The sequence below is a fragment of the Danio rerio genome, chromosome 12, assembly GCF_052040795.2.
Source record: "Danio rerio strain M-AB ecotype USA chromosome 12, GRCz13ab, whole genome shotgun sequence".
In the NCBI taxonomy this organism is placed as follows: Eukaryota; Metazoa; Chordata; class Actinopteri; order Cypriniformes; family Danionidae; genus Danio; species Danio rerio.
Genome location: NC_141032.1, coordinates 33,645,674 through 33,670,019, shown reverse-complemented (window position 1 = coordinate 33,670,019; position 24,346 = coordinate 33,645,674). Strand labels below are relative to the sequence as shown.

The 24,346-nt window shown below is 33.7% G+C and overlaps 1 protein-coding gene across 1 annotated transcript in view; it reads left to right on the top strand.

Annotated features, from left to right (window-relative positions):
- vti1a (vesicle transport through interaction with t-SNAREs 1A) overlaps positions 1 to 24,346 on the top strand; it is a gene marked incomplete at its 3' end in the record, with an annotated part of 167,267 nt that overhangs the window by 94,151 nt on the left and 48,770 nt on the right.

Sequence of the window (24,346 nt, the reverse complement as noted above, 5' to 3'; positions counted from 1 at the left end):
TTTTTTTATTACACATTTTAGTATTTAATTATTTTCTTTGTTGGAAAATATTGATATCACTTATAGTGTAGCATTTTATCAATAATTTTGCTGCTGGTTCAAACTACTTATTTAAAATGAGCTGAAACAACTCAATTTTTAAATTCTTTTTGGGACAACTTTGTTATTTTCTATTCAATCAACTTAAATTGTTAAAATTTGTAAAAATGTTAACTTAATCGATTTGTTTTGGAACAACATGAGTAAACTGGATTTTTTTACAGTAAACTTTAGCATTTTTTAAGGAATCCAAATTAAATAGTATAGCATTTTAATTATTTTCTTTTTTTATGCTCAAAAGAGAGCTGCATGATTCTGGCTAAAATGAGAAAAACATCTCATTCATATTAACCTTTTATTTTATATCTACAGAATTGTGAGAAAATTGAGATCTTTATTTTAGGCAATTTTTCTCGTGATTGTGTAGATATAAAATAAAGGTTAATGAGTGGGTTGATTTGAGTGGGCTGTTATTATTGTTATTCTCAAACATGTGGTGAAACAGCAATAGGTTTTGTGTAGTTGTACTGTTGGTTAAAATGCTAAATTTTGTATAGACTTGGAATGGTGGACTTGAACAGACTTTAGATTCGTCCTGGTCATTAATCCTGATGCTGAATAATTGTGTTTGAGACATATGCTTACAATCTGTAATTTTCTGCTTAAAATCAGTCACTGACGTGATTTTCGTGAATACAGAAGACTGGGTGGGTATTTTTGCCTTTCGGCGGGTTTTGGATACTTTTTGGGCTGGAATCTGTTTGCTACATCTGGCAACATTGTGTGCGCTTTCGGTTTCATTTTCAGTGCTAAGAGTGGTTCACTTCCCGCGAGATCACTGTGCCGCAAACTGAATGTTATTTAGAACTTTATGACCTGTTATTCACAGCCTTTTCGAGTTCTGTTCACTAAAGTAGACCTCATTCTCGCCCGTCCTCTCTGTGGTAACAGCTGATGGTTAGCTCACGTCACCTGTGATTTTGCTGTCGCAAATACATTACATGAAGACAGAAATGACATTTTTGGGGTGATTTATATCTTATAAATGAAGCATGTGACTCTTTCAACACCCTTTGGAGATGTCCACATTGCTGAACAACGGATGTAAAACAATGTGAAGACTTGTGCAGCCACCATTGCTTCTCTCCTGAACTTGAAAATATGATTGACACAATTGTAGAAATGCTGGATTAAGATCGTCTAGGGGGTCGATTCGAGATTGTGATCTTTTTTTGATTAATTGGGCAGCTCTAGCTCAAAATTTTATAAAATTAATAGTTTTATGAATTTTTATTAATAAATTATTTATTTAATTAAATTGAGTAATTTAAATAACTTTTTTCATTCATCTAGTTGTGTTGTAGTTTATTTTCTTTAATTTTGTTTGTTTTTAAAGAACCTGTGTATTAATCAGTTTCAAATATATTTGGGCTATTTCTTTATTTCTTATCATTTCTGTTGGCATAATATTATAAAATAAGATTTTTTTTATTTACTTTTGATAAAATAGTACTTAGTACTTAGGTTGTCACAATACTGAAATTCGGTACCAATTGATACTGAAATTTTAAAAATGTCAATTTTCCGCAAACATTTAAGTTCTGTTGAGCTTGTTCTTAAACACAGCTGATTTGCCATTGTGTTTACTACAGGGCTATAATAGTTTTAGTTTACGTTTTTTATTCGTTCTACTTTTTATTTAATTTTGACTTTTTGTTTTCAAATTCAGTTAGTTTTATTTAGTTTTTAGATGCAGATTTGCTCGTTTTTATTTGTGTCTATATTTTGAAATTGCTTAGTTTAAGTTTAGTTTTTTTCTCAAATCCGATGTCTGTGTACTGTTGTAATAACTGAATAACTCAGGAAATTGGTTTAGATCAAGTCAAGGGGCGTATCAGGCATGTTAAAAAGTAAGTCTTTGTGGATAATAGTGCTTACTGGAGAGGCAAATTGTTTCAAATGATTCAGTTAAATTTATTGAACTAGTTCAACTGGTTCACTCAGAAGATCCGGATGAATTATTCGATCGCAATCAGGATCACTAATAAGGAAATAAAACCCCCACAAATGTTTGTTTCAGTTAGTTTTGTATATATACAATATAGTTTCAGTTAGTTATAGGCTTTTTTAATTGTTTTTATTTCTTTTTCCGTCAATGAAAATTTTTTCAATTTTAGTTTTAGTTTTTTAGTTTGTTTTCGTCAACTATACAATAACCTTGGTCCACCGAGCATTATCAAGCCGGTTTTCATCAGCAGATCACTCGTATGTCAGCTTATAGACTAGGGGTGTAACGATACACTCAGCTCACGATACAAAGTGTATCACGATATAATGTTCACGATTCGATATGTATCACGATATTTGGAATAAAAATTTAAAATTAAACTGAAATGCAAATTTTATTAAAAAAAAATTATTACCAAGTAAACTATTTTTTATGTATTTCTTTTGTTTCAACTTGTTAAACTGAACCTTCTTTAAGAAAATAAATTAAACAGGAAAATGGAAAATAAAACAATTTAAAAACTTCTTATAAAATATTATTGAAATGACAGAGACAAAATTAAGGAACAATTTAAGTAAAGGTGCAAAACAAATAGCTTTCTATTCAATTGAATTTAACAGTAAGAGCTTAAGGCTTTGCTTGGTCACTTGCGTTTTTTGTGTGTGCAAAAAAAAAATCCACATTTCCAGGTAATCAGCAGTTCTAAAAGATAATCCTGAACTTATGTGTATCTGTCTGAGAGGTTTTTATGGATGGCTGTCTTCATGTTGGGCATGATGAGTTACAGGGTGGCCGTCTTTTCATTACACAGGACAGTCGTGCTCTTTTCAGCGGTTTTGGCAGGTTTACTATTTCTTCGGCGTCGCTGATGACGGCGCTATCAAGTGTATCATGTTGACGTGCATTTTTGTGTACCTCTGTACTCAAAAGAGTTAATGCTCGTCGTGATCATAATTCTAAAATGCGATATGATTATTTAAATAATGTGCACGCTTTTGGTTTCATTTCCACTGCTGTTCATACTTCATACGCGGCTCCTGAAAGATCACTCTGTTCCACAAACTGAATGGTGTTTACTACTTTATTACCTGTTAGTCACTACCTGCAGGTTCTGTTTACTGAAGCAGACGCGCGCGTCTATCATAGTCCACCCTCTGTAGTTACAGCTCACGGTCAGCTCACGTCATGTGTGATTTTGCAGCCGCCAATAAATCATTATATGAAGACACAATGATATTTTAGGGTGAATTGTACCTTATAAATACAGTATGTGACTCTTTCAACACCATTAGGAGGTATCCATGTCGCTGTCCAAAGTATGTAAATCACTGTGAAGACTTTAAAACTTCAGCTATGTTTGACCCAGTATGCGTGTCAAAAAGCGGACGAGTCTAAAGCAATGACTGTACAACCGAAATGTTGCCAGACGTCTGATTTAGAGAGAATGGGCCATCCTCTATTTCAACTCCACTCATCTTGGTCTGCTAACATCACTGCTGCTGCAATCTGAACTCACGTGCGACAGCAGGTGGAACGTAGTTCACGTGCAAACAGCTCAACTAATAAGAGAAAACGGACGTCGTATCGTAATAAAATCGTCATAATGCCACGATGCATATTGTGACATTTTTGCATCGCAATAAATCGTACAACGATAAATCGTTACATCCCTATTATAGACAAACCAGCTGATCGATGTGACTGAAACGCACAGTGTGTTTGTTTCTCTGGTTACACTCAGCAAACATTGATGATTTTAATGAACTGATGACCTTCATTGCCAATCACATTCATTTTTGTTGAACACAATGGCAAATCACAGCGCTCAAATGTTTGCGGGAAATGGACGTTTTTATAATTTCTGTACCGACTGGTACCGAATTCCAGTATCGTGACAACTCTACTTAGTACAAATTTTTTGTACATTGAGATACATTTTAGACCACTCCCACTTTTAGGCACTGCTGACTCGCATTGGTTAAACTTAAGCTGGCAGTTACATCTGTCAGTAAAAAAAATGCTTTACAGGCAGAGCACATGATTACAATTTCTATAATACTGTGCTGACAGATTTTTTTTGGGGGGGGCTAGCACCCACCAGCGATCATCAGAAGCACAGCTTATTCAAGTTATCCATCTTGCATGTATTTTCCAATGTACACGTATATATGCATGCAAATAAACATTTCCAAAATGTCATTCCTCCCCAAAGCTAGACATTAATGCCAAAAAACTCCAAAAAAAAAGTCTTTGTTTAGTATTCTCAAAGGTGGATCAGGGGCCAGATGGGTAACGCATTGTGACAGAGGTGATGTCTAAATTAATCATTCATGCTCTCTCACATGGCTGTGTGCTAAAATATTAATGGTGGAATAAATTTGATTCGGGGCCTGTGATTAGAGGGCTGCCCAGCGCCGGCATGTTTATTTATGCCCTGGAGAGCAGCTGCAAGGGTCACACTTATTCTTCTACCATACATACACCTCAGTCCAACGCATATATATACATACATCTGGCTATGTACATGTGTGTGTGCGTGTGAAGTGGGAGGCTCTGATATGTATTATACATTATACAGATGATCATCATGGAGATACTTGGTATGAATAATGTCAAAGGTGTTTTTGCATTGTTGTAGGGGTTGTCTTTGTGTCAATGTGGGTGTTTGTTGCGAGTGTGAGTCCTCCTGCCACTAGGTGGAGGCAGTTGATTTTTACTAAAGCTGAAGTTGATGGTTTATAAATGCATATATAGGTGCTGTAGTGGCTCTGTGTATGTGTGCATTGATCTTTGTTGTTAAAAATCACTTTGTGTTTGTTGTTTATTATAAACCTGCAGTATAGTGTTTTGTAGATTATTTATTATGTTGAAGTACAAATGTATGCAGGATGTTTTAGTTGCTTAATTATTTGTTTGTTATTCATTTATTAAATAAAACAATGCAAATATACAAAGGGAGAAAAAGATACATAGTTTGGAGCTAAACAAAATAAAATGAAAAGACAAAGAAGTAAACACTTATACACTTATAAGTACAAATATAAAATATACTGGCCTCTACAGAAAATAATAAATTAATAATAATAGTTTACATTTATTATATATTATTATTTATTTATTATTTTATTAAATTTATTATATATTTATTATATATTATTTATATGTTTGTTTACTTCATAAGAGCTGTAACATTTGGGAAATAGTTTCAATGTTTCTCATTACAGAGTTAAAAAGATTTTAATTAATGTATACTTAAATTATACATGATCTATGTCATTTTTCCTGTAGTGTTGTATTGAAATAAAGTATGTTTTAAAAGAAAGGGTGTTTTGTGATATATAGCTTTTGTAGAATTGAAAAATCCCTTTTTTTCCATTGCCTTTAAAGTGAAATAACCGAATTTAAACATAGGAGGTTGAGAAAAATGGTCATTTTAGAAGAACATTTCAGATGGCATTTAGAGGCTTTTGCATCTTTCTATTTTTTATAAAAAACAGTTTATAATTTTTTCGATAGTCTACAGAACAAACCATCATTGTACAATAAGTTGCCCAAATACTCTAGCCTTTCTAGGTCACATAATTAACCTAGTTAAGCCTTTAAATGTCACTTTAAGCTGTATAGAAGTGTCTTGAAAAATATCTACTAAAATATTATGTACTGTCATCATGGCAAAGATAAAATAAATCAGTTTTTAGAAACTAGTTATTAAAACTATTATGTTTAGAAATTTGTTGAAAAAATCTTCTCTCCATTAAACAGAAATTGGGGGGAAAAAAATAAACAGGGGCGCTAATAATTCAGGGGGTTTAATAATTCTGACTTCAACTGTATTTTACATTAGGGAATTTATATATGTATATATATATATATATATATTTGTTTATTATTAGTGAAAAGATTATAGATTATATTTATATATCTTTTCAATAATAATAAATAAAATAGTATTCTGTAAAGGTCTGACAACATTTCTTTCAATATTTATAAAATATTTATTTAAATGATTTATTTATAAAATATGGTCAGAATAACAAAATGTTTTCAGTTGTTGTGTTTTGAAAATTAGAGTTTTCCCCTGTATTGACTAAACTTTTTAAAGTCAAAATGTTGTGTTAATATTTTTATTTTAATTGTTGTTATTTGTTTGAATTTTTTTTTTAATTTTTGAAAAAAAACATATAGTATTTATGTTTTTTAAATAAAATAAAACATTGCCATTTATTTGTTTGTTTGTTTGTTCATTTATTTAAAAATAAAAATGATGGCCCAATTAATAAAAAACAATTGTTGTGATTTGAATATACTATTTTAAACTCTCTTAACGGCAAAACATTTATATTATATTGTCTAAAATATGAAAATTGTATTGTATCAACATTATAAAAGCAGACTGCCCTTTTCTGTAAACAACAGCCCTTTTATTTTAAAATGTAACAATTTTTAAGAGTAGTACAAATAAAACAGCATTATGTTTCACTCAAAAGCATAATTATAAATCTTGTATTCAGAGAAACTGAAAAATGTTCAAGTGCTCCCTTAATTTGCTCGATATCTGTATGTGTTTATTGCCAAAAAAGAAAACTCTGACCTGCTGAAACTACTTGACATACAGTTTCCTTTTCTTTTATTGTGAATATGAATGTTTGGAGTGGTTGTGTCAGACTGTACAGTACTAGCAAGTGTGTTTCTTGGTTTTCTTGCAGACAGAGGGTGTGGATGGACTGAATGAATGACGTGTGTGTGTGTGCTGTTTGTGTCCCAGAGGCACTTGCTGTAATGGAGTGATGGAACATGGCAGTGTCACTGATAACAATCAGGTGTTTATGTACAGAAGCAGCAGGTCAGGGCAGGCTTTTATCATCTCTCTCTCCTTCTCTCTGTCAGGCGGTGTGGAGCTGCTAATGATAAGCTCTGTCTGGCCTTCAGGAACAAATATGAGTTGTCCTGTCCTGTCACTAACTTTCAAAATGCACTTTAGTTTTGTGTCTGTCAGAGGAACTCCATCTACTGCCATGTACTCTTCTTGTCTTTTGCTGCTTACACTTTTTTTTAAGCACTGTTTAGTGTATTTTTGGGATTTAATGTATTTGATAATATAATAATACTTTAATATAATATAATTAAATGTAAATAAAAAATATATATAATTATTTGTTTTTTAAAAAATAATAATTTTTGGAATTAATCATTTGTTATTGGTCAAAATTAAAATGATTTTATCCAGACAAATATAATATAATATAATATAATATAATATAATATAATATAATATAATATAATATAATATAATATAATATAATATAATATAATACATTTTTTATTAAATTCCTTTCACATATAATATTTTATAGATCATAATTTAGGAGTTAATGGTCATATCAATGTAAATATTTAGTTTATACACAAAAAATAATCCATTATTTATTTAATATTTAATAAAATATTTTAAATAAATATTTAAAATATATTTAGAATATTTAGAAACAATTTAGTCTTTAATTAAACTCCCTTAAATCAGTTGTATATGATTAGAAAAATAATATATTGTGTAATATTAATATTAATAACATATTCATTAAATATTTTATTTTATATTATTTAACATATAGTTAATTTGGTTATTTAATTTTTTAAGTGCAAAATTAATTCAAAATATGTATTTGTATGCACTAAATAATTATTATATATTATTTATTTAATGTTTAATAAAATCAGTAATATTTGAAATATAAAAAAATGCAACTTTTATCAAATAATTATTTGCATCTATTTACAATGTTTTTAAACATGTTGGTCTTTAATTAATTAAATTTACTTCATTCATACATGATTAGAACAAAATTAAGGATAAATTAATATAAAATAAAATAATATTAAGGTATATTAATGTTGTTTACGTAATTACTAATATAATGTTATTTTATTTTATATAAATTTTGCTTATTTAAAGTTCTATTCTATTCTATTCTATTCTATTTTATTCTATTCTATTCTACTCTAGTGTACCTTATATAGTTCTCTCTTAAAACTCTAAAACTGTGCCCATAATACAGGCTTTTCATATAATACATCAAAATGAACCAGAGTAGTTTATTTGGAGTATTTTTGCACGTCTTGCTACATTGATCACCCGTGTTGTTTAAGTCTGACATTACCTTCTTCTTTCCAGACTAACACAAACACATGTATATATATTGCTCCTGGGAGACACATTTAGACTCTAGTGTCACCCAGTGAACACTTTGAGAACACACATATCCACAGTTATGTTTTCATGCACCATCAACAGTATCTGCCAGTCTAAGATACACACACGCCACCACACAGGTAAAGAATAGATGGGCTGCTGATTGTAATGAAGGGGTGACGCAGGCTGTCATAAACTATGTTTTCTTGATTGGCACCGACAGACAGCTCATTTTTCATTTATTTCTGTCAAATACACACACACACACACACACACACACACACACACACACACACACACTCCTACACCTCATTCATTAAGCCTGTTTTAGCATATGCTTCCAGAGTGTGTTGGTGTTTTCTTTTTTCTTTCTTTCTCCAGCTTGTCGTAATGATAGTGGGGTCTGTCATTGGGGTTGACAGAGGGATGGTAAGAAAGTGTAATCTTGTGTTGTCTCTGCTAACTTGATTTTTTTTTTTAGCTCTGGCATTGAGTTATCTTGTTCGAGACCTCTGTTTGTGTCATGGCTTTCCTGGATGATTAGAAATGGCTCAACAGTAAGGATGGAAGAATGAAGGTGTTCATTGTGAGAGAGTTTGCAAAGAGCCTACTGAAATGGTGCTTTTCAATTATATACAGTTAGAATTATTAGCCCCCTTGAATTATAAGCCCTCGTTTATTTTTTTCTCCATATCTGTTTAATGGAGAGAAAACCTTTCGAAACATAATATTTCTAATAACTGATTTATTTTATCTTTGCCATGATGACAGTAAATAATATTTTTCTAGATATTTTTCAAGACACTTCTGTACAGCTTAAATTGACATTTAAAGGCTTAACTAGGTTAATTAGGTTACCTAGGCAGGTTATGGTAATTAGGCAGGTTATTGTATAACAGTGGTTTGTTCTGTAGACTATCGAAAAAATATATAACTTAAAGGGGCAAATAATTTTGACCTTAAAATGGTTTTAAAAACTGCTTTAATTTTAACCGCCCTTTAATTTATTAGCCCTTTAATTTATTAGCCCCCCTTTGATTTTTTTTTCTTTTTTAAATATTTCCCAAATGATGTTTAACAGAGCAAGGAAATTTTCACAGTATGTCTGATAATATTTTTTCTTCTAGAGAAAGAATTATTTGTTTTATTTTGGCTAGAATAAAAGCAGTTATTAATTTTTTTAAACACCATTTTAAGGACAAAATTATTAGCCCCTGTAGGCAATTTTTGTTCGATAGTCTACAGAACAAACCACTGTCATACAATAAGTTGCCTAATTACCATAACCTGCTTACTTAACTTAATTAACCTAGTTAAGCCTTTAAATGTCACTTTAAGCTGTATAGAAGTGTCTTTAAAAATATGTAGTAAAATATTATTTACTGTCATCATGGCAAAGATATTGAAATTGGGGGAAAAATAAACAGAACACACACACACACACACACACACACACACACACACACACACACACACACACACACACACACACACACACACACACACACACACACACACACACACACACATATACACACTGAAAATCCTATATTATATATAATAATATATGCAGTTTTTTCTATAATGTTTATTTTTGACAGATATTTAATGAATGCAATAAATGTTACATTTTAACACATTAGTCTCTAATTAAAAATCGAATAAATATTTAATACATTACTTTTAATAAATGTAAAAGATCAAATAAAATATAATCATATAATTAATCATATTTATGCATATATTGTTAGCATAAATGAATTGAGCATAAATTTATTGAAAATAAATACAGATCTCTCATTTAAATTAATATTTAATATTGGATGCTTTACAATAATACATTAGTGCATATACATTAGATTAGTCAGTATATCCAGGCAAAAGCCAAAACTTACCTAAAAAAAACATCTTAAGATCGCAGTTCAAAAATTAGTACACACAAATGAATATGTTGGAAAAAATTACCAAAGCAAATTATAATAAACAGGAAAAATCCAAAGAAACAGAACATGAAACCTTTTGTCTTAACTTCTTTGATTTTAAATGTATTATTTTTTTATTCCTCTTTTCCTGTTAGGTGTTCAAACTCTTATTTGAATGGACATAACTGTTTAATAAAACTGTTTTGTTTTAAGTTATTGGCAATATTCACTGAGAAATTATAAAATATATTCATTTTCTAACGGGTGTGTATTCATTTATGCTAAGCAATGTGTGGTTAACCTTGAAATTATTCATATCCCAGGGTTATTCTTTCTTTCTCATTACTTTCAAGTGTTTAATACATATAATTAAAGTTTTAGCTAAACATAAGGGCTTATTCATGGTTGTCTGTGTTTCATTGCGTACCTGATTCTGACCTGTTTTTCTCATCCCCCTCCCCTGTCCTGCATTTCCAGCATGTTTGTTGAGGTATTTTAATCTGGGCTATTTGTAAATGACAGCGCAGAACTCTGACAGGTGCTAATCGCTGACAGGAGCAGTAGCTGAGGAATGTGACAGAGCTCTCTTTGGCTTCAGTCCAGGACTACCTGTGAGGGCCTCGTTCCCCCTCGTCCCGTCTCTTTCCACATTTGTTTTTCTTGGTCCCAGCCTTTTGCCTTTTCTCGTCATCCCCTTTGGCCCTTTTTAAAGTGTCAGTACAGCATAGTGCTTCCTAATTCATTTATTGAGACAGTTGTTAGTGCACTAAAATTTAATGGAAAAAATATTCATTTAACTTCTTATTTTACATTATATTAGTTTACAATTATATAACACATTGAGATGTGCAAATGCTCTTATGAAATTAGTAACACTTATGACATGGTGATAAGTAAAACTGTGCATTTGATTAAGCAGGAAATTACAGTTTCTATAGCAGTGGTGGGCAAACTTTTTAGACCCGAGGGACACATTAAGTTTTGCAAACCAAGTGAGGGGCCACATGTCAGATCCTTCAAAAAATATATTATATTTATAGTGGCAATGTGCATGAAACATGTAATATCGGACAGAAATGTGTCACATTAACACACATTTTTTTTTAATAGTTATTATTGAGTCAAATTTACAAGTCAAATTAATTTGCACTGCTATTTATATTTACTTATCAATCATCATAAAACAATAAAATAATCCCTTATAAAATATGATAATGATAATAATAACAGTAATAATGTAATAATCGTTTTAGCGGAGAATAGAAAAGATTTTGTCTGATAGAAAAAATCTCATATTAACACTTTAAAAATAATTTGAATGTTTGCGTGAAAAATGCTGACTTAGGTTGTAGTCTTTAAAAACAGCAATACTTTCTTGGTATATAAGACCTATCGCTTTCTGTTTGATATTGGTGAAGAAGTATTTTGTTGTCTATTCTTCTTTAAACACACAACATTCAGAGTCAATTTTTTTGCCTGACTCCTTTACAGTCATTAACGAGTGCATTTTAATATCCAGTAGAGTGTGTTCTACTGTAACTCTACGGGTTGCGCTAACTGTACCGCGTACAATACTGCCATCAACTGGCATTGTTAATTTGGGGGAAGCAGGCACAAAAGTTTGGGAACCCCTGGCCTAACCACCACCTACAAAAACAACAAAGTTGTATAGGTTGTTTCAGACTAAATTTATTGGGTCTTTCATGTGTTTTTTTTTTTTATATATATAATAATTTTAATGTATATAATATATAAATCTTTAATTGTCAGATTAGAGTAAGAGGTGATTCAAGCCAATTCTGGTTATTGTTTATCAGATCATCATCAGATCATTTTTAACAATGACTCCATCATCTGCACAATTTTGGTATTCATTTATTTATACATCACACCCTATAAAAGACCAGTCTTTGGTTGTTGTATCTAATGTCTACAGTTTCTGTATCTAGTTTCTGTAGTTCAAATGATTAATTGCAGATTGTAGCAGACACTGAAGCAATTATGTTGAACCAGCTCTGCAGGTGTCTGTATTACAGAATATCCATCACATTAAAGCGAAGACTGGACTTGATCTGCTACTGGTCTGAAAGCTGTTATAACTATGCATCAACCAGGCCACTTGACACCAGAAAAGAGAGAGAGAGAGAGAATGTATGTGTGTTTTCAGGTGGAGTGTGTTCACTGGACTTTGGCCTGTGGCATTGCTGTGGTTGCTGACGCCAAGAGCGGATGCAGCTCTGGGAGGTGTTCCGGCACTTCCTCCTCCTCAAAGCTCTCAGCATGTCCCGACTGGGCTCATTAAAGCAGACTTCAGCTTCATTTAATCCATTTTTTATATCTCAAAAAAAAAAAAAAAGCAGTGATCTTAAATCTTTGCTAATTTAAGCTTTGGAGGAAGACGGACGATGATGCTGCGAACCTTGATGTTTTGAACGGCATCTGAGATTTACACTGGAATTAGTTGTAGCGTATCAATGTCCGTGCAAGGCAGATCTTCCCAGATGGGCTTTCTCGTGTTCTGGACCCAGAAGCCGGTCTTCCTTTTTTATTCCTGGTGGGAGAATTATTAGTTTTTGCTTAATTTAGCATGGAGAAAAACACCACTCTCACCATTCCCTTTTTAATTATACATCTCAGTAGTTCCACTTTGGGAAAGTTTAATTTGCAGTATGCTGTTCTGCGGACCGCTTTCTGGTCCCTGTGGTTCTCTTAAGATCAGATATGACGACGCTAACCAACACATCAGTATCGCATAGAGCTTGCAGAATGTAATAACATCTATTTTACATCGATACAACCAATATATGAATGTTTCAAAGAGACTTTCTTTGGTGCGAAATGTTCTCGCTTCTTTCTTCTATCAAACCTAAGCTTTTTCTTCTTTTGATGTTACTTGTTTATAATGTGCAGCGGCCCGTATCTGACATCAAGATCATGTTACAAACTATGTTGCATTTGTTACTTCCCGCTGATTATTTACTGCTCCTGCAAACTAGAGCTGTGACAGAGTATTGTATAGATATGAATGGCGTTTCTGTTGAGATGAGCCGGGTCAGGGTGGGGCCACATCATACAAATTTCTTTTATTTATTTATTTATTTATTTATTTATTTATTTATTTATTTATTTATTTATTTATTTATTTATTTATTTATTTACTTACTTATTTATGTTAGTTAGTTAGTTAGTTAGTTAGTTAGTTAGTTAGTTAGTTAGTTAGTTAGTTAGTTAGTTAGTTAGTTGGTTGGTTGGTTGGTTGGTTGGTTGGTTGGTTGGTTGGTTGGTTGGTTGGTTGGTTGGTTGGTTGGTTGGTTGGTTGGTTGGATGGTTGGATGGTTGGTTAGTTATTTAGTTGGTTGGTTGGTCTGTTGTCTCTGATCATTGGTTTGACATGTTCACAGACAGCCGCTTAAAGCCAGTTGCGATCATATTTTTCCTCTGGTGAAGTTCTGGCTGTGTCAGAAGATTTCAGACACTTTCCTGCAGTTCGACAACAGCTGCGATGAGTGTCAATCCAAGAACCAATAGGAGCTCCGAATTTGATTACGCAATTCATGCGACAATTGAAATGGCAGAGGGGAAATGTCAAAAAAAATCTTCCTGGTTTTATTATTGAGACACGGTGTGTGCAAAATTGCTGCTACAAATTGTTTACGTTTGTTATGAGGAATTATTTCAGAACACGGGAAAGTGAAAGTGTCACAGGTGGATGACGTCAAACTCCGGTGGCATTTTCTTTTGCGTTTGGCGCGGCTTCATTGTCGTTCAGTCTGACTTTATGATATCTTACGTTCAGGATTATAAAAAAAAATGCACAGTGTGAGCCGACCTTAAGTTTTAGCAAAGTATGACCTCTGAATTTTCATAGCAAAAAAAACAAAACAAAACAAAAAAACAACAACAATAAGAAAAACCTGATTCATGTTCACTAAAACTAAACTCCACATCTGCATTATTTATACATTTATAATGTATTATTTCATTTTTTGCACTTTTTAAATGTCCTGTATATGTTTAGTAAATATGTCATGTAATGTATGTTTGTTAGGGCTGGGCAAGTTCACAGTTAATTCACACAACTTTTTTTTTTTTGTCTGTTAATGCAGATTTATTATTGTTTTTTATTATTTCAAAAGTCCATTGCTCACTGGCTCTGAATACACACACAGACACAAACAGTGGGTCACAGGAGGGGTGGGATGTTGAACAGTGGCTTGGGATGGATCTCATCATGGTTCAATCAATGACTACATTTGGAATAGGCCTATTGCAGGGTTCACAGCAAAAGCAGAGCACCAGCATCACTCGCTCTAGCCTTTTCATTACTCATAAGATGTTTTTCACCTTAAAGAAGATGTGATTGAGGCAAATGTCACACTTTTTTGGCAACATGTCACTGATTCAACATCTTTTGTGCCGCTTGGCAGAAATTTGCCTAAATTAGTGCATTTGCATTAGTTTTGTATGTAATCTCCTCACACAAATAATTAGTTTTGCTTTTGGTGTGAGCCCAGCATATTATAATACATGTGCTGCAGGCAGTGGCATTGCGCAAATCTGTGAATGGAAGTTCTGAAGTGAAGTAAAGATTTCCTGTGCTCAGGTGAGTAACAATACTCAGAGTAGGGACCCTGTAATTCTGCACCCAGTTCATGCATAAAGCTATCATCTGTCGAGCTGGTTACCTGAGAACAGTGTTGTGCAAGAACAGAAACCGTGAACCACTGATGTTATGATCACTTTATTATCACTAAATGCTCTGGCAGTGCCAAATAGCTTTGGTTTTAGATTTAATTTGATTGCATTAATGTTTCCGTTAAGATTTATGAGATATTAGTTATTGGTCTTTGATATACCAGAACTTTTCAAACAAAATTGTGCAATACAATAGGTTTGAATTAAAAAAATTTTTAATTGTATATTACATTACATTAAGTTACATTACATTACATTTTTACCACACAGACCACCCATGAGTCTATCAGTTGTGTGTGGGGCTCTCGACAATCCCTCTTCAGAATCCCTAATGTGGAGGAATCTCTAAGCAGCACGTTCTCACCCTCGTTAGCCCCTCTGGCGTCTCTTGACAGGGGTGGCCACTTCTCCTGGGGTTGGGGTACCATGCCGGCCCAGGCCATAACACTGTGCCACCCTAAGTGAGCCCCCTGTCAGTGGCCCCTGCCACGGCCACTGCATAGCTGGGAACAGGGGCCTGTCACGCGTCAGCACCAATTACAATCAGCTGGTCCACACTACAGCTAATGCAGACACACACATCCTGGAGCATAATGCTATAGTGATCTTACACAAACTGAACAATGAACACTGCCTTTATTACCTGTAGTGGCAGTGTATAAATGGACCAGGGTCACACTACCTGTCAAAGTTTGTCAAAATGTTTTTTTTTTTTTATAATAAGTTTATTCTGCTGACCGAAGCTTCATTTATTTGATCAGATATTATTTATTCATTTATTTATTCGTTTATTTATTGATTTTCCTTCGACGTAACTCCTTGTTTTATAAGGGGTCGCCACAGCAAAATGAACCACCAACTATTTTGGTATATGTTTTTGCAGCAGATGCCCTTCCAGCTGCAATCCATTTCTGGGTAACACCCATACACTCCCACATTCACACTTGCAGTCATACACTACGGCCAAGTTTGTTTACCCAATTCATCTACAGCTCAGGTCTTTGGACTGTGGGAGAAACCGAAGCACACAGAGAAATCCCACGCCAACACAGTGAGATTATGCAAACTCCACAAAGAAATGCCAACTGGCCTAGCCAGGACTCGAACCAGTGACCTTCTTGCTACTGAGCCACCACACTGCCCTCTTGATCAGATTTGCTATAGCTGTTTTTTAATATATATTATTACAATTTAAAATAGATGTTTTCTAGTTTAATATAGTTTTAAATAATATTTATTCCCGTGACTTTTCAAGTGTCAATACTGCAATCTTCACTTATCCTTCCTAAATTATTTTAATATCATGATCTGCTGCACAAAAGAAAAAAAAATATTATTATTATCATCATAATCAGTAAATAAAACTATTGTGCTGCTTCACATTTTTGGAAACTGTATCATTATAGCAGCATTAAAAGTGAATACTTTTAAACTTACTTGTATTCATTAATGACACATTAATGACACATAATTAACTTTCTTTTCATCAAACACTAAAAAGATTACTTTTGCTGCTTATTCAAACATGCAATACTTAATACGTATTTTAATAACTTAATTGTTTTATGTTCAATCTATTTACATTTGTAAAAACTAAAAAGTTACATTAATTCCTTCATGTTGTATCAACACAAATTGATTGTGCAGAACCCAGAATGTTTTTGTGGAGATTCTGCGGAGATAAAAATGTATATAATCTACTGTAGTTTCAAATGAACAGTGATATTTATATAACTGACAAGTTATATTCTTTGTTTTTTTAATTATATAATTTCATTGAAAACTATAGCAGGCTAAATGGAGGTATTTTAACCTTTGTCTTTATGCACTTTCTGACCACTGGGCAGGATGTGAACGACTGTATCTTTATCTTTATGGATCTATTCAGGCCAAAGAAAATCTTTTGTTGATAAACTTGTGTGGTCAGTAGCTGGGCAGGATTCAAACACCTATACATGAGCATGGGCACTATTATGTCAATGAGATCAGGGCTGGGAAATGCCGTTCATCTGACTGACTCCAATACTTTATTTACATGCTTTGTTCAGCCATCTCCACCTAGCCACTCTCCTCCTCCTAAAGAAGCTCTGTCTCAAATCAGAGTCCAATTAGACTTGTGAAAAACTTGCAGACTTACAAGAGACTTCTGTAGGCTCTTGCAGACTCTTGGACTTATTGAAGAAGCTGTATGTCTGCAGAGTAACCAACACGTCTTAATAAAGAAATTCTGCTTGAAATGAGTCTCCTGGACTGGACTATATTTTTTCCAACAACTTGCCTAGCCACTCCCCTCCTACTAAAGACATAATATAGACAGGACAGCTCTGTCTCAAATCAGACTCATTTTAGACTTGCTTTAGACTTTTACAGACTTGTAAGCTGAAGAACAACCAACATGTCTTCATAAAGAAATTCTGCTTGAAATGAGTCTCCTGGACTGAACTCATTTATTTTTCCAACAACTTGCCTAGCCACTGCTCTCCTCCTCAAGACATGACTACTCTGTCTCAAATCAGACTCAGATTAGACCTGAGAAAAACTTGCAGACTTATTAGAGACTACTGTAGGCTCTTGCAGACGTGTGGACTTCTTGAAGAAGCTGTATGACTGCAGACTAACCAACATGTCTTAATAAAGTAATTCAGCTTGAAACGAGTCTCCAGGACTATACTCATTTGTTTTTCCAAAAACTTGCCTAGCCACTGCCCTCCTCCTATAGTCAGCTCTATCTCAAATCAGACTCATTTTAGACTTGCTTTTGACTTTTACAGACTTGTAAGCTGAAGATCAACCAGCACGTCTTAATAAAGAAATTCGGCTTGAAACAAGTCTCCTGGACTGGGTTCTAAATCATTTATTAAATTAATTTGTCCTATATTGCAATGAAGAATTGAAAGAATTTAAAAGTATAACAGTTTTCACAAAACTATGAATCAGGAAAAAAAAAATGTTTTCAACATTAATAATTAGTGTACATTTGTAATTTTAGAGCGCTATAAATTTACAGCAAGCAACTTAGATTTTTCAGCCTACCAGTGAATGGACTTGTCCATTTTTTTATGCACAAAGTCAAACAGTCTGTTTGACCTTAACACACTCAGCAGGAAGCGCTATGTGGCAAAAAAAAGCATCTTTTGAGTTTCCTTAACTTGCTTTAGCTCTCTATTTCCCTGAGCTGGGACTAATACAAGGAGACCTGTTTACATTAACCTTGAGAAACGTTCTCTCTGTGACTGAAACTATGAAGCGTGCTCTCTTGTTGCTTTATATGATATGTTTTTGTGCTGGGCAAAGCAATTAAATGAGAGAACTGGTTTCCAGGACAAAAGAGCTTTTACCTTGGTACAGTACAATCACTTCAATTCCCACTAAACTTACAAAAAAAAAAGATCAATTAATAAATAAAAGCTGAAAATGCAGGAAGATAGGAGCCGTGAAATGAATATGATGTGCGAAAGGCTATGTAGATGTTTAAATTAAAGAGAAAGCCCAAACCCTGATTTTGTTTTTATTGTTGTGTGGTCAAGCAATTCACTTTGTCTGACTCCGCAGTCACACATCTCCGGTCAGCGGAGGAACAATGTGTGGTTTTGGTTGGCCGAGGTTGGAGACAGTCACGTCTTTGTTAGTTGATGTTTGGGGCAGCTTGTGGTCCTGGTACTGGGTCCTGTTTGTGAGGCTGTTGTCAGTCCATAAACAGCAGCATATCACTGACAGCAGGGCCCCTGTCTTGCATGACCACACAGCTGTTGTCTTGCAGATCTCTCCCTCTGTGTGTGTGTGTACAGCCCTGACTGTGTATTCTTTTGTGAGTTTCTTTGCATTTTTCTAAGTAAAGGCTAGTTTAATTGGATATAACAATTATGCCATCAAAAAGATCATGTAATGTCAAAGCCATTTCACAAAAGTAATATTCAACTTGTGCACTACGTTCTATACTTACAAATGAATGAATAAGATAACTGAATAACTACTTGCATGTCATTGCTCAAATTATGAACTGTAATTTAGATAACCAAACCTGACATACTCATATATTACATGTATTGTTATTAAAGGGTTAGTTTCACCCCAAAATTCAGTTTTTAGTTAGCCTCATGTTTTTCCAATCCCTAAAGATCTTCATTCATCTTTGGAAAACAATTTAGGAAAAACAAAAAAGATATTTTAGATGAAATCCAAGAGCTGTCCTGAAAAGGAACCAAAAACGTTCCATATCACTTAAGTGGTTAGACTGTAATCATTCGAAGCACCAAAAGCACTTATGTGTGCCAGAAAGCTACAAATAACAGTCATCTTCATAAATTATCTTCATTCATTCATTCATTCATTCATTTTCTATCTGCTTGGTCTCTATTTCAGAGGTCACCACCTGTTATAGCATATGTTTTATGTAGTGGATGCCCTGCCACAACCCAATATTGGGAAACATCCATACACAGAAATGCAACTGACCAAGCTTGGACTCTAACCAGCGATCATCTTGCTGTGAGTTGACAGTGCTAACCATTATCCATTAAGCAGCAGTGCCTCCATTATCCTAATTATACATATTATTATGTTCAATAATGCATTCACTAACATAAGCAAACAATGAACAATGCATTTGTTACAGTTTACGTTTGTTCATGTTAGTTAACGTTAGTTAATGAAAATAAATTTGTCCATTGTTAGATCATATCCTCGCGGTGAATTAACTAACAAATGTGAATTTTGATGTTAATAATGCATTTTTAAATGTTGAACTATGTTTAATAAATGCTGTACAAATAATGTTCATGTTAGTTAACACATTTACTATTTAAACCATATTGTACAGTGTGACCAAAATCATGTTCCAGCCTTAGTTTAATGCGTTTCTTTTATCTTCTTAAACAGTAATTTAAGCGGTTGTGACAAAAAAGATAAAAAAAATAAGTAAAGGTCTTTACACACTGAAGTCCAAAATTTTCATATTACAATTTTTTGTATTCTTATTTGTATATCTTATTGATTAATCTATTCCGAAAAAACACAAAACATTTCTGAGTTAATTTAAGCTGTGATATTTTTTTCTCCTATCTTTTCTCCAAAAAAAGAAAGAAATGAAAAAGGAATATGCTACACATTCTTTTCATCCAATATGGTAAGGGGGGTTTAGCTTATTATCAAAAAGCTGTGCTGGATTATCCCCAAAAGCAAAGTTTATTTCTGGAAATTAGTGGAATTTTGATACATTGCTTGTGATACTTAAGACCTTTATGTACGTAAATTAATTTGGAACAGAGACTGGCAGTACTTACAAATAAGACAGCACCTTCATTTATTGTAGGTGAGGCAATACAATTCACACAATGTAAAATTTATTTATCAATTCAGCCCCCAGGACATCCCACCCCACCACAATTTTTTTCTTTATCTTTTTCCTTTCATTGTATATTAAATAGCAGGTTGAAAATTTTTCAAAATATCTCCATTCGTGCCACCCAGATACCCAAGAAAACCATACTGGCTTTGAATGATCTGAGAGTCAGTAAACGATGACAGAATTTACATTTGTGTGAGACCTGTACATTCAAAACCTCTTTCATCTCGCAATAACATGTAAAGCATGTAGATTGTGCATGATAAAAGACCTCCGAACTGGTTTTTCTCTTTGAATTTGGATCTTTACTACAGCTGTAGCACATTAAGTCTCTTTGAGAGTGTGTGTGTGTGTGTGTGTTGCGTCTGACCCTGCAAGTGTCTCACCTGTGCGGTGTGGCTTTGAGATCTGATGTCTGCGGGACGTCCTGATGAAACTACGTCTTCTTCTCCTGTCACTCACGCTGGGGTCACAGTCACACTCCATCATGCTGACTAAAGAATGTGTGTGTTGTGTTGTGTGTGTGTGTGGCAACAGGCAGCTGTGAAAGGTACCAAACTCATCACTTCTTCCTGCCCACTGATCCAAGCAACATAAAGGAAAGGTGGGCTCTGTTAGATGACATGTATTATTCATGTAAGTGCTAAAGGTATATGCGTTTTGTTATTACCCGCGTCGTGCCTCCGTGCTTTGGTGGAGTTGGCCCTGCAGTCGCATCCCAGACACCCGTGGGGAGCTACTCACGAAATAAAACCGCCCGCCACCACCGACCAACTTCAATAAAACACAAGCAAATTATTTTGTTCGACTGAGACCATGGCAATGTGTAACTCTCTGTAATAGATTAAAAGTACAAGCGCGAGGAACGAGATGAAGACGGAAGACAAAAGCGAGGAAGCAGACAGAGGGATTTGAAAAGGACAGCGACAGAGTTGACAATTGAGTTATAATATCCTGTCCTTTATGAATAATTAATTTGATGGCGCTGCACTCTCAGAAGTTAGATTAAATTAGTTCTGCCATGTCTAAAAAGTTAGATATGCTTCATTAGTGGATGAGATGGCAAAGAGGTTACTTGGCCTGTCAGGGCTGTTGCTGTTAATTCAGGAGTGCCAAGGTGAATTTGTTTTTTTTATACCTCCTTCCTACTGATTACATGCTGCTGGGGGTGAAATTCGCTCCAATGCATATTCTGGCATTTAACAACATTTAAAACCATGCAGAGCCCTCACCTATTGTTTTGTATTGCAATCTACACTTAAAAACAGTGCTTTATTTTAATGATCCAAGCGCAAAGTCTAAAGCACATGGCGCAAAAGCATTAATGGCATGTAAGAATCCACTTTTGCTATTTTAGGGATGGAACTATGACTTGTGTTTATTCTCTTAATGCTTTATGGGTGTGTTTTGAGCATAACATGCATTAAACCAATCAAAGTCTCATCTTTCATTCTCTTTAAGTTGTGTCACGCCATGGCACATTGGCTATTTACATGGCAGTTTGTAAGTGGAAAAACTGAACACTTCACTAGCGAGAAAACGGTTAACAGACCATCTGCAGCGCGAGGATAAAGAACGAGACTCCTCTATTCGGTCTCTTTGTTTTTACTTTTACTCTTTACTCCTTTTGTGGAGTAAGGAAACCATCATAAACCATTATAACCATTATAAATTAATTTTGTAATTTCGTTTGTTAGGCGCAAAGATTTATTTCAAAACTATTTCTAAATTTAGTTCTAATTTCTAACAAAAAAAAAAAGAACATTAGTAACAAAGTGTGGTCAAAAGTTATATCCAAACGCACATCCTATTTTTATGCCCCATATGGTGATGCATACGCCTCAAAAACTCGACAGGTAGACAAATCTAAACTTGTTTTTATTAAAACAAATATAAATATGCTTATAATAAATGATACTATGAATAATAATAACACTATACACATTCAAATTGTCCTGAATAAACTAAAAAAAGCCCTTCACCAACCCTGAGTGAAGAAGGCATGGTGGTAGTGGTTTTCATATTTATGTATAAAATAATAATTTTTAAAAACATTTGAATCCTTTTATTGTTTTTATATGTAAAGATATTTGTGTATTGTTGTATACCCTGTGTTTATTAAGAAATGTGTAAGCCTTTTGAATCCACATAGGTGCATAACACTCCTCCTTTTTAGACTGAAACACCTATGAGTCCACAAAGGGATGCAAATGGATTTAAACAACGAGGCACAAAACGTGAAAATTACAGTTGTGCTCGTCTGAAAATTGCGCCGCTCACGCCTTGCACTTAAATGCACCGTGTTGTGTGTATGATATGATTTTTTGCTGCTTGTTCAAACTTATTTGAAAAGAGTTTAAACACACAATTCTTGAGATTTTTTGGAACAGCCTAAGTGTTTTATGTGCAGTCCATTTTACATGAATGAATTGTGCAGAAGTCTGCATTTTTTATAGTGTACCATTAAAATGTTTCATTGTAATGCATTGCATATGATGATGAAAGTTCTTTGAAAAACATGATAATAGATTCTTGTTTGTTGTTTATATGTGGGTGTTTCTGCACCTCTATGATAATTTTATGTTTTTGTTTTTACGATTTAAATCAGTTATATAAGGTTCAGCCTTTTGTTTGATTTAAATTAGAAATTGTAAGTTCTTAAACTATAAAAAAAATAATAAAAAATTTATTTATGCATTTAAATAGAAAAAGCCAGGTAGAAACATTGAGCTGAACTTTGTACTTCAATTAAAAAAACAAAAGCTATTTAAAAATCCCCATTGAAAACAGTGAATAGTAGCCATGTAAGCCTCAAAACTGTTTTTTAGTGCACACTTGCCACATTGATATCTAGAAACCTTTTTGCGTCTGTAGTTCCCTCCTGTTGTCTCTTTGCCTGCATTTATCATGCTCTGTTGAGTTTTACCTTGACTTTTTGCAGCCGAGCATTCCGTTTGTGATTAGATGATTGCATTTAATTCAGAAAACAATGTCTAGACACAGGAGTCATTTTCAATGAAGATGCCTCTACACACTTGAAATCAGTGGAAGATGTTTCATTTTAATGGTCTCTTCAAATTCTTCAAATTTTTCTTCCTGTGCAGTTTTTACTATATGTTGGACATGTATTTTAAGTTAAGAAACTTGAAGTTTATAAAGCCTGGCACAGTCAAAGATTTAAACGTATTGCCTAGTTTTAAGCCTGTTGTTCTAGTTAAAAGATACAGATATAAATTGTGTAGTTCTGCATGCTTTCTGTGCTGATGTTATTGTTGTGTATTTTCACTTTTGCATCTGACAATAATCTCTCTTCATCGGACTAGCCGTGGCCATTGTTAAATGAGCCGCATGATGCGTCTCTTTTGTGCGCTCCCGCCATGCCTCATCTCCTGCTTATAATAGCGTTTTTATTTGCCATTCTCCAGAGATGGGAAGTGTGGTGGTGTTAACCTAAAGAAACAAACAAACTGGTGTTTGGCCCTATAATGTGGTAGTGTTCTGGCAAAAATAGACACTCAGCCTGGTTAGGATAAAAAAAAAGTACAAAAAAAATAAATGAATAAAATGACAATGACATTCTAGATGTTCATCACCAGCAAATTCTGGTGGACACCAAGATATTTTAAAATGGAAACAGGAGACTTTATCTGTTAGCAATGTAAGTTAGTTCCACTAAACTTATTGTATGCTCTGGTACATCAATAAATAAATTGCAGCAGTATTGGTATTCTTAAAATGATTCAGTGTTTCTTTTTTGTATTAACTGGTTAAAAGGGTGCAGTAACTCACTCTTAAAAGCCAATTACTTCATTGCTAAATAAGTGAATCAATATTTTACAAACAAATAGGTTGAGTGAATAATTAAACGACTCATTCACAGAAATATGTTCATTCTTAAATCATTTCTTTCTGAGCAAAACTGATGAATGTGCGGATCTGTGACTTGTAGCCACCTAGCCACTAAACTAAAATGTGGTCTGTAGAGAGAGTAGAAGTGTGAACCTACACTGGTCTCACGATTCGGTTAGGTTGTGATTATCATGCTATGGATTCGGTTCAATTAGATATCTCGGTGTATCATGGTACATTGATGATGCTTTCCATACACAGTTTTATATTTTAAATCACAAAAAAAAAATTATAAATAT